Here is a 12,522-nt window from a genome sequence, read left to right as displayed (position 1 = left end):
GGGAATCCTGATGAGATCCCTGTAGAGAGTGCCAAAAGACTGTTTAGGTGTGAAAAGGGGCCGTCTGCAACACATTGAAGTTGACTTGCAATCCTATGTGGAAAGAATATAGTAATGCTAAACACTAAATTGAGTAAAATAAAATGCCACTGTTTACTTGAAGTATACTTACTGTATATTGTAAAACTAGTGCTTAAATGTCATGGGGGATTATACTATTCAACAGAGACCCATTATAATGCATTTCGATCAACATGACATAAGCAATTGATAATGTAGAAATCTGCACAGAATTGTGTCATATTCACTTGCATTGATGTACCAAAGCATTTGCAACTTGTTCAAAGAAATGAGAAAATGCTTGTTTGATGTGCACAAGTGACACAAGGATGTAAGGATTGAACAAGAAGTTTTGAGAATTTCAAATCGGATCTGAGAAATGTACCAAATTGACTTAGAAAAAACTGTATTTAAAGTGGGTGGGGGTACTTTTGGGGCAGTTTTGTTTCACCCAAGTGTCCCATATCCACCCCTCTCAAACTGATCCATGGATGCATATAGCCAGAAACAATGCGTTTGATGCATGCAAAGAAGCAACACTGTGTGTCTCAAGAAGCATTTATTCATGATTACGTAGACATGCTAAAATTTCAAGGCCACACACTACACATTACACATGACATTACACATTTCATTAAATTTACATTTAGTGATTTAGCAGACGTTTTTATCCAAAGCGACTTACAGACGAGGAAACATTGGAAGAAATTATAACAATATAGGCAACAAAATGCATAAGTTAATTAAATCCAGTCCATTAAAGCCTCGCACAGTATACAAAGCTAAGATTAGTGAGGTAAGTAAACATTTTTTTTAAAAACACAGAAAAAAATTAGATGTTAAAATCAGTCATCTACATTTTGACGGAAGATATGCATTTTCACACACTACACCGGCCTGTAGTGTTCTAGCAGTGTAAGGTTGAGAGTGGGTTTCTTCAGTAGCGGTGTGATGCAGGCCTCTTTGAACGCAGTGGGAAATGTCCCAGTGGTGGGCAAAGAGTTGATGATGTGGGTCAGACCAGGCACAACTGCTGGAGAGATGGCATGGAGGAGATGGGTGGGGATGGGATCCAGTGGGCAGGTGGTAGGGTGGTTGGAACCAATGACCTTGGAAACATCATTTTCAGACAGAGGAGAAAAGGCGGGTGATGGGGGTGTAGAAATCTGGCTGTTGATGGCGGTAGTTTTCTTTACGAAGAACGATGCAAAATCGTTAGCCATTAACTCCGATGAAGGTGTGGGAGCAGGCGGACAGAGGAGAGCAGAGAAGGTTTTTAAGAGTGTGTGAGAGTCAGGAGAGTTGCTGATCTTCGAGTGGTTATAATCAGTTTTTGCAGAGGTGACGTCAACGGAGAAGGTAGAGAGAAGAGACTGGTAGAGAGAGAGGTCAGTATGGTCTTTTGACTTGGGCCATTTTCTCTCAGCTGACTGGAGGCTGGTGCGATGCTCACGTGGTACATCCGATAACCAGGGGGCAGACAGGGATGCACGGGCTGGTCCAGATGTAGGAGGGCGTAGGTTGTCCAAGCAGGATGTAAGCGTGGAACACAGAGTGTCTGTGGCACTGTTGGTATTCAAAAGAGAGAGCTCCTCAGAGGGGGGGAGTGCAGACAAGACAGCAGATGAAAAGCAGGAGGGAGGGAATCCTGATGAGATCCCTGTAGAGAGTGCCAAAAGACTGTTTAGGTGTGAAAAGGGGCCGTCTGCAACACATTGAAGTTGTCTTGCAATCCTATGTGGAAAGAATATAGTAATGCTAAACACTAAATTGAGTAAAATAAAATGCCACTGTTTACTTGAAGTATACTTACTGTATATTGTAAAACTAGTGCTTAAATGTCATGGGGGATTATGCTATTCAACAGAGACCCATTATAATGCATTTCGATCAACATGACATAAGCAATTGATAATGTAGGAATCTGCACAGAATTGTGTCATATTCACTTGCATTGATGAACCAAAGCATTTGCAACTTGTTGAAAGAAATGAGAAAATGCTTGTTTGATGTGCACAAGTGACACAAGGATGTAAGGATTGAACAAGACGTTTTGAGAATTTCAAATCGGATCTGAGAAATGTACCAAATTGACTTAGAAAAAACTGTATTTAAAGCGGGTGGGGGTACTTTTGGGGCAGTTTTGTTTCACCCAAGTGTCCCATATCCACCCCTCTCAAACTGATCCATGGATGCATATAGCCAGAAACAATGCGTTTTATGCATGCAAAGAAGCAACACTGTGTGTCTCAAGAAGCATTTATTCATGATTACGTAGACATGCAAAAATTTCAAGGCCACACACTACACATTACACATGACATTACACATTTCATGAAATTTATATTTAGTCATTTAGCAGACGTTTTTATCCAAAGCGACTTACAGACGAGGAAACATTGGAAGAAATTATAACAATATAGGCAACAAAATGCATAAGTTAATTAAATCCAGTCCATTAAAGCCTAGCACAGTATACAAAGCTAAGTATAGTGAGGTAAGTAAAAAAAAATTTTTTAAGAAGACAGAAAAGAATTAGAGGTTAAAATCAGTCATCTACATTTTGACAGAAGATATGCATTTTCACACACTACACCGGCCTGTAGTGTTCTAGCAGTGTAAGGTTGAGAGTGGGTTTCTTCAGTAGCGGTGTGATGCAGGCCTCTTTGAACGCAGTGGGAAATGTCCCAGTGGTGGGCAAAGAGTTGATGATGTGGGTCAGACCAGGCACTACTGCTGGAGAGATGGCATGGAGGAGATGGGTAGGGATGGGATCCAGTGGGCAGGTGGTAGGGTGGTTGGAACCAATGACCTTGGAAACATCATTTTCAGACAGAGGAGAAAAGGCGGGTGATGTGGGTGTAGAAATCTGGCTGTTGATGGCGGTAGTTTTCTTTACGAAGAACGATGCAAAATCATTAGCCGTTAACTCCGATGAAGGTGTGGGAGCAGGCGGACAGAGGAGAGCAGAGAAGGTTTTTAAGAGTGTGCGAGAGTCAGGAGAGTTGCTGATCTTCGAGTGGTTATAATCAGTTATTGTAGAGGTGACGTCAACGGAGAAAGTAGAGAGAAGAGACTGGTAGAGAGAGAGGTCAGTATGGTCTTTTGACTTGGGCCATTTTCTCTCAGCTGACTGGAGGCTGGTGCGATGCTCACGTGGTACATCCGATAACCAGGGGGCAGACAGGGATGCACGGGCTGGTCCAGATGTAGGAGGGCGTAGGTTGTCCAAGCAGGATGTAAGCGTGGAACACAGAGTGTCTGTGGCACTGTTGGTATTCAAAAGAGAGAGCTCCTCAGAGGGGGGGAGTGCAGACAAGACAGCAGAGGAAAAGCAGGAGGGAGGGAATCCTGATGAGATCCCTGTAGAGAGTGCCAAAAGACTGTTTAGGTGTGAAAAGGGGCCGTCTGCAACACATTGATGTTGTCTTGCAATCCTATGTGGAAAGAATATAGTAATGCTAAACACTAAATTGAGTAAAATAAAATGCCACTGTTTACTTGAAGTATACTTACTGTATATTGTAAAACTAGTGCTTAAATGTCATGGGGGATTATACTATTCAACAGAGACCCAATATAATGCATTTCGATCAACATGACATAAGCAATTGATAATGTAGGAATCTGCACAGAATTGTGTCATATTCACTTGCATTGATGTACCAAAGCATTTGCAACTTGTTGAAAGAAATGAGAAAATGCTTGTTTGATGTGTACAAGTGACACAAGGATGTAAGGATTGAACAAGAAGTTTTGAGAATTTCAAATCGGATCTGAGAAATGTACCAAATTGACTTAGAAAAAAATGTATTTAAAGTGGGTGGGGGTACTTTTGGGGCAGTTTTGTTTCACCCAAGTGTCCCATATCCACCCCTCTCAAACTGATCCATGGATGCATATAGCCAGAAACAATGCGTTTTATGCATGCAAAGAAGCAACACTGTGTGTCTCAAGAAGCATTTATTCATGATTACGTAGACATGCTAAAATTTCAAGGCCACACACTACACATTACACATGACATTACACATTTCATTAAATTTACATTTAGTCATTTAGCAGACGTTTTTATCCAAAGCGACTTACAGACGAGGAAACATTGGAAGAAACTGTTGTGGAATTTTCTTATTCCTTAATCAAGGTGAGTCAATTTTGACAAACGCAATATACAGAGACATCAGGTACTTTGCAAAGTATTTTATTGTCATTTAATCTGCATCATAAGCAATGAGCATGGTGCAGAGCAAAGGCGCTCTTTCCTCCTGCACCCAGAGTTTATATATTAAAACCGTGACACGCCCTCCCTTTGCCCCCTAACAATAATCCTGAGCTGGTTACCGGAAGTTCCGTTATTCCAAACAGAACATCTTGGCCTCTGCTCGAGGGCAAAGGCAGAGTGGTATGACGTGTATAGAGAAAAACATGATAACAATAAAAAGAAAACATAGATAAACACTTCGTAAACATATAGACAGACACATCAAGAAGCTAGACTAGAAAATTTCCATTACATTCCCCCATTTTATCATATATGATAACCAAAATCTTTATACTTTGACCCGTAAGATGAGCAACGCCCTTTCCCTTAAAGATTTCATTCTTCTATCTAAACAGTTCTTAAAATCCCACTAGAATTGGTAACACCACCTGCATCAGCCCCACTCCCCAACTTTAGCAATTCCACCACTTCAACAGGCTGTTTAGTCATATCATCCGGCTCCCTGAATGTAGAAACAACAACTGACCCTGAGCATTTTACACACACAACGCTTTTCTCTGCGGTGATCACATCTAAAACTAACCTACCCTGCAATCCTAATTCCCTACTTCCTTTTCTTCGGCCTTGTTGGTGCTGTTTGCAACTGTCAACCGGGTTGTGACTTTGCAGGGTGACCCTTCAGCCTTTTCCGGTCCTCTAATCTCAGAGGACTGACTTTCCATGCCTGCTCGAGTCGCATACACCACCAACAACTGTCATTCACTCCAACCTCTTTCTTTACTATCAGTGCCAATGCACATGCCTTATTGCCTTTGCATTGGTATACTGCCATTCTCATGTCTACCTTCTAGCTCTGCTTTTCCTGCCTCTTTTTCTGCCTGCTCTGCGGCCTGAAAATTACTTGGCTGAAATTATATCTGAAGCTTCTGACCTGTGTCTTTCCCCTTCGTCCACCACATCCACCAATACTGACCTGCTTAAACATTCATCACCTGCTCAACCTTCGTCACTTTACATATTCTTACTCTCATTTGTGAAATTGCTCCCGTTCCCTCATAATTAAAATTTTCTGAGTTAGAGCTAGTCTAAAACTTTCTCCTTTGCCTTTTTATTTGGCCGTCCCAGGGGACATAATGGCCCACATTTTAAATTTTGTTGCCTTATCCACAACATCACCTGAGGTACACGTACCTCTACACAAATACATATTTGTTCCCCAGTACCTAGCAGAATTAGGGTAACACTGTCCCTCCCCATACCATTTTATTAAACTTGGAATATAGTGTTGCACAAAAACAAAATTCTATAATCTCTAATTTCTCGGGGTTCGATGCGTCCCCGACTCGAACAGTTGATACCCTTTGTCAGCACGACCATTGCGAAGAGCCATTGTGGATGCCATTTTGATGGCCTACGGTTGGAGTTGCCACTCCTTGGACACCTTTTTGCAGTGGGAGGCATGTCTTTCCTACGACTTCCTGGAAGCTGTGTAATGATTTGTCAGCTCCATTTGCTACTGCTCTTTTGACCTGCACAAATATTTTGAGAGCAAAAACACATTGCCTTGTAACATCCTCCCTTTTGACGCGTGGTCTAGGCCATGCGTCAAAATCGCAAAAGCAGGGAAAAAATGTTTTGGCAAACAGGTGAAGCACATTGTCTGTGTATTTACATGAGCACTTCTTCCAGAGTGCACGCTCAGCTGGTTCTGCAAAATGTTTGCATCTCTGCAAGAGAAAAAGTTTTGTTAGTGATTTCTGGAGAAAATCTGTCTGTGGCTCCGGTGTTGCTTGCTTTGCTGCAAGGTCAGCTTGTCGGCTCCCTGCAAAAAGTTTCAGATACAAAAGTGTGTGTGGCATAGTCACACACAACAATGACTGATGGGAGAAGAATGGCAGATAGCATATCAGCAACCTGTGTGTGATTAAGAATGTTTTTACCATCAGCTTTTAAAAAGTTTCTGTGTTTCCACAGTGTGCCAAAATCATGAGTTACACCAAATGCATATCTATTATCTGTGTGAATGTCTACATTTTTATTCTTTGATAATTTGCATGCGTGTGTGAGTGCAATGAGCTCTGCTGTCTGAGCAGAGAAATGGTCCCTAAAAATGATATCAATTGCTTCTTTGCTTTTGGACTTGCGATGTCTGTAGACACGCTTCGCGGACAGCTGTCTGCCGCGGTCAGTAATTTCGTGACCCAAAAATGAACAAATCGTTTTGCCAGCTGGACTTTGGAGACATTTACTTTGTGTTCTTTTCTCTTATCTTTTAAACTGGAAAACAAAGGCCTGCGCACCGGTAAATTTGGACATGGCACAACTATGCCTCTTTTTCCTTTTTTTATCTTTTTAAACTCATTAAATATTGGCCTTATGCCATTGAGGTCTTCTGATTTGAGGCTTCTGTTTTGAGGGGGTATTGCTGTTTGCGTGGATGAAAATTACCCTTGGGCGTTATCACAACAGGCTCACAGTTCCTAATCACCCCAAATAATATTTTCCTGTTACCATCAGTTGAACGGGCACCTTTCCCAAAATTTCTGGTATTTAAATACTCTTCATTAATCTTTTTGTGTGTGAAAACACTTCAAGTCCCCTTGTTGCTGACAGACAGGCATGATTCTCACGATGGGCATGCAACAAATTTGAATATTGCACGTCATCCCTTTTAACCCATTCTATGGCGTGCGCATATTTGTCAGCAAAACACCCACAGCTCCCCACACCATTGCAATCAACGTCATGAGGCTCTGTGAGGCAAAACTTTCTACATCGTACTTACGTAATTCAATATTACATCATACAGCTGTACGAGCGCTGCACACGGGTCATGTTGGTATCATGCTCAATCTGTCATCATACACATTATGACTCTGCCCAGCAAATGAATCGGGCAGCAGTCAGACATGAGAAACCTGTGTTGACATTTGTCACTCCCCAACTCACATTGCACCCTTTTGACATAAATTATTTTACATTAGAGCCACTAGCATTTTGGGAAAACACAGCTAGTTTAGACTCTGGCAAATTTAAACACTTCTTGTGAATCACAGTAGGCTATTTGTTGCCCCTGAATCTATCAAAAATTCAAGCGGTTTGTTGCACACAAGCATTGTGCATTTTAGCAAAGTTCAGAAAGCGTTTTCATTCATCATAGAATGTGAGCTAAGCAGATCTTCATTGCATACAGAAGGAAAAAGCATTTCTTCATTGCATATGCTAAGGGAAATCATACTCACCACCCTCGGAATGATGCCTCACCTCCTCACTTCAATCTCCCTTTTGTTTTGACCCCATTGGTCTCAGAGGCTCCAGACAGTTGTTCCGCCAGTGCCCCAATCTTTTGCATTTAAAACACTTTTCTGGATCATAATTACTAGAGGGTTTAAAACCTCCTCTTCCTTCGCCATCTTCCTTTTCTTCCGTGTTCTCCTCCGATATTCATTAGAGCCATGTGGAGTTCTTTATCTTGTGTGTTTTTCTTCTGAAGCTCTTTCTTGCCTGTTTGTCTTTCGGCGTGTACAGCATGACGGACGATCTCACGATCTGACTCGATGCACGATTTTCCCACTTCTCGCCTCAGCTCTCCTCTCAGATCTCGCAGAAAAGCGGATCTGAGATGTCCTTTGAACGGACCAATGTCCGGTCCGTCTGAATCAGGTTGAAGTCCAGAATGTTCTTTAAATACTTCCTCCACAGGTCATTTACACTGTAGCTTTCTCAGGTCAGATGGTTTCAGTTTGACTTTCAACAGTCTCTCTAATTCTTTCATTGAGGGTGAGAATTCTTTGCAAAAGGTCAAAAGTTCTTTGTTTGTCGGTGCTGGATGCACTCTTTCTTGCTTTTGACGCACCGCGGGCTGTGGCATGTACGGCACTGGTGCTGGTGGAGACACTGGTGGGGGCACTGGAGCTGCCTCGATCGGGTTCAGATGTCGGTGAGGAGGGACACAATCATCCTCCGGTTGGTGTTTGTAACAAGTCATAGATGGGGGTAAAGAAGACAGAGGGGTTAAATCATTATATTCAGGGAAAACAGGGTACAATGGAGTTTTCGGTGGTGGCAGTTCTTCCAATGCCTTTTCTTTAAAAACATAGTCACGTCTATTTGCTTCCTTCTCCCATAATTCTAAACATTTTCACGCTTCATCATATGTTTCCATTTCTTTTTTAGACATTTTAAATATGTCTTTTTTCCCCATGTGTTCTCTTATTTTTCTCTAATTTTGTGGTACTAAATGTACCGTTTTCTGGAAAGCTAGCTTTTTCTATTAAATAGGGTACACCTTGTAAACTTCCCGTTCCCCACCTTTTCCTCATTTCTCTGTATGTTGGTTTATCCATATCCATATGGGATCTTCCTTGTCCCATTTTTAATTTCTGAGTAGTCACTTCTCTTTTCAGACTCTTTAAAATCTATCTCGATTTAGAGTAGTCACTTCTCTTTTCAGACTCTTTAAAATCTATCTCGATTTAGAGTAGTCACTTCTCTTTTCAGACTCTTTAAAATCTATCTCGATTTAGAGTAGTCACTTCTCTTTTCAGACTCTTTAAAATATATATATATTTGACTCACCGTTTTTCACTTTTGTGCCTTGCACTGAGTTCTTTTGGGATCACGTCAGCTTGGAGTCCAGAGTAGAGTTCTCTCGTCCCTGTATGGGGTTAGAGCTGGATTTGCTATGTCCAGGATGATCAGTCAACTCTAGTCCGTTCTCCGTCAGCCTTGTGATCCCATACCTCGTCGCCAAATTGTTGTGGAATTTTCTTATTCCTTTATCAAGGTGAGTCAATTTTGACAAACGCAATATGCAGAGACATCAGGTACTTTGCAAAGTATTTTATTGTCGTTTAATCTGCATCATAAGCAATGAGCATGGTGCAGAGCAAAGGCGCTCTTTCCTCCTGCACCCAGAGTTTATATATTAAAACCGTGACACGCCCTCCCTTTGCCCCCTAACAAGAATCCCGAGCTGGTTTACGAGAAGTTCCGTTATTCCAAACAGAACATCTTGGCCTCTGCTCGAGGGCAAAGGCAGAGTGGTATGACGTGTATAGAGAAAAACATGATAACAATAAAAAGAAAACATAGATAAACACTTCAAAACATATAGACAGACACATCAAGAAGCTAGACTAGAAAATTTCCATTACAAAACTATAACAATATAGGCAACAAAATGCATCAGTAAATTAAATCCAGTCCATTAAAGCCTAGCACAGTATACAAAGCTAAGAATAGTGAGGTAAGTAAAAAAAATGTTTTTAAGAAGACAGAAAAGAATTAGAGGTTAAAATCAGTCATCTACATTTTGACAGAAGATATGCATTTTCACAAACTACACCGGCCTGTAGTGTTCTAGCAGTGTAAGGTTGAGAGTGGGTTTCTTCAGTAGCGGTGTGATGCAGGCCTCTTTGAACGCAGTGGGAAATGTCCCATTGGAGAGCAAATAGTTGATGATGTGCGTTAACTGCGATGAAGGTGTTGGAGCAGGTGGAAAGAGGAGAGCAGAGAAGGTTTTTAAGAGTGTGTGAGAGTCAGGAGAGTTGCTGATCTTCGAGTGGTTATAATCAGTTTTTGCAGAGGTGACGTCAACGGAGAAAGTAGAGAGAAGAGACTGGTAGAGAGAGAGGTCAGTATGGTCTTTTGACTTGGGCCATTTTCTCTCAGCTGACTGGAGGCTGGTGTGATGCTCACGTGGCACATCCGATAACCAGGGGGCAGACAGGGATGCACGGGCTGGTCCAGATGTAGGAGGGCGTAGGTTGTCCAAGCAGGATGTAAGCGTGGAACACAGAGTGTCTGTGGCACTGTTGGTATTCAAAAGAGAGAGCTCCTCAGAGGGGGGGAGTGCAGACAAGGCAGCAGAGGAAAAGCAGGAAGGAGGGAATCCTGATGAGATCCCTGTAGAGAGTGCCAAAAGACTGTTTAGGTGTGAAAAGGGGCCGTCTGCAACACATTGAAGTTGTCTTGCAATCCTATGTGGAAAGAATATAGTAGTGCTAAACACTAAATTGAGTAAAATAAAATGCCACTGTTTACTTGAAGTATACTTACTGTATATTGTAAAACTTGTGCTTAAATGTCATGGGGGATTATACTATTCAACAGAGACCCATTATAATGCATTTTGATCAACATGACATAAGCAATTGATAATGTAGGAATCTGCACAGAATTGTGTCATATTCACTTGCATGGATGTACCAAAGCATTTGTAACTTGTTCAAAGAAATAAGAAAATGCTTGTTTGATGTGCACAAGTGACACAAGGATGTAAGGATTGAACAAGAAGTTTTGAGAATTTCAAATCGGATCTGAGAAATGTACCAAATTGACTTAGAAAAAACTGTATTTAAAGTGGGTGGGGGTATTTTTGGGGCAGTTTTGTTTCACCCAAGTGTCCCATATCCACCCCTCTCAAACTGATCCATGGATGCATATAGCCAGAAACAATGCGTTTGATTCATGCAAAGAAGCAACACTGTGTGTCTCAAGAAGCATTTATTCATGATTACGTAGACATGCTGAAATTTCAAGGCCACACACTACACATTACACATGACATTACAAATTTCATCAAATTTACATTTAGTCATTTAGCAGACGTTTTTATCCAAAGCGACTTAGAGACGAGGAAACATTGGAACAAACTATAACAATATAGGCAACAAAATGCATAAGTTAATTAAATCCAGTCCATTAAAGCCTAGCACAGTATACAAAGCTAAGAATAGTCAGGTAAGTAAAAAATTTTTTTTTAAGAAGACAGAAAAGAATTAGAGCTTAAAATCAGTCATCTACATTTTGACAGAAGATATTCATTTTCACACACTACACCGGCCTGTAGTGTTCTAGCTGTGTAAGGTTGAGAGTGGGTTTCTTCAGTAGCGGTGTGATGCAGGCCTCTTTGAACGCAGTGGGAAATGTCCCATTGGAGAGCAAAGAGTTGATGATGTGCGTTAACTGTGATGAAGGTGTGGGAGCAGGCGGACAGAGGAGAGCAGAGAAGGTTTTTAAGAGTGTGCGAGAGACAGGAGAGTTGATGATCTTCGAGTGGTTATAATCAGTTTTTGCAGAGGTGACGTCAACGGAGAAAGTAGAGAGAAGAGACTGGTAGAGAGAGAGGTCAGTTTGGTCTTTTGACTTTTGCCATTTTCTCTCAGCTGACTGGAGGCTGGCGCGATGCTCACGTGGTACATCCGATAACCTGGGGGCAGACAGGTATGCACGGGCTGGTCCAGATGTAAGAAGGCATAGGTTGTCCAAGCAGGATGTAAGCGTGGAACACAGAGTGTCTGTGGCACTGTTGGTATTCAAAAGAGAGAGATCCTCAGAGGGGGGGAGTGCAGACAAGACAGCAGAGGAAAAGCAGGAGGGAGGGACCGTAGGTAGCGCCGGAAAGTGACCAGCGGTAAGACATCTGCGTTGTCTGGAGTGGTGAGGTCGGGGGTGACAAAGAAGTGAGCAGACGTGTGCAGCGGAGTGACCTGAGAGTGATGCGTAGAGCATTTCTCGAATCATCCTTGACATTTGCAAAACAGTAAGTGCATTTCTGGTTTTGATTGTTTGATTGCAAGAGACGGCACATTATTCACGTTAACGCTTTTACTGTTTGTACAATAATTTATTGACCGACAGTGTCATTGCGATGCAGACAGGAAAAGACAGCACTGCCCAGCACAAACAAATGTAGAAATCTGAACATAAGACAATCTCCTTAGGGAAAACTGTACATGCAGTGCAGTGGAATTACAGTGCAGTCTTCCTACACCTCCTGACGTTCCTGTCTTTTGGGCAACGGATTCTCATCCACATCACAACAAATATCTTCTTTTGCGATACAGCATGAAAATCATCTTTCAGAGTGTCTAATCTAGCCTCTGCAGGCATCAGCTGTGATGTCATCACACGTTACATCCATGGCAGCCAGAAGGGTCATATGTGTATGCGGCTGGCGATCATATACTTTTAATCTTCATGCTGAGAAAAATTCCTCAACGGGGTTGAGTAGGGTGAGACGAACTCCACCAGAATCCTGTTGTGGGCCGCAAACCATTGCCTGATGATGTTGGAGCGATGGAAACTGACATTGTCCCAAACTAACATGTACTTTGGCAGGTCATCTCCAATCTGCCCCCTCTCTTGTTCAGGGATTATATCCCTGTAGAGAGTGTCAAAAGACTGTTTAGGTGTGAAAAGGGGCCGTCTGCAACCCAGTGAAGTTTTCTTGCAGT

Source organism: Barbatula barbatula, assembly GCF_947034865.1.
Source record: "Barbatula barbatula genome assembly, chromosome: 5".
Lineage (NCBI taxonomy): Eukaryota > Metazoa > Chordata > Actinopteri > Cypriniformes > Nemacheilidae > Barbatula > Barbatula barbatula.
The sequence above is the reverse complement of the archived record's forward strand: the minus strand, read 5'-3'. Positions refer to the sequence as shown.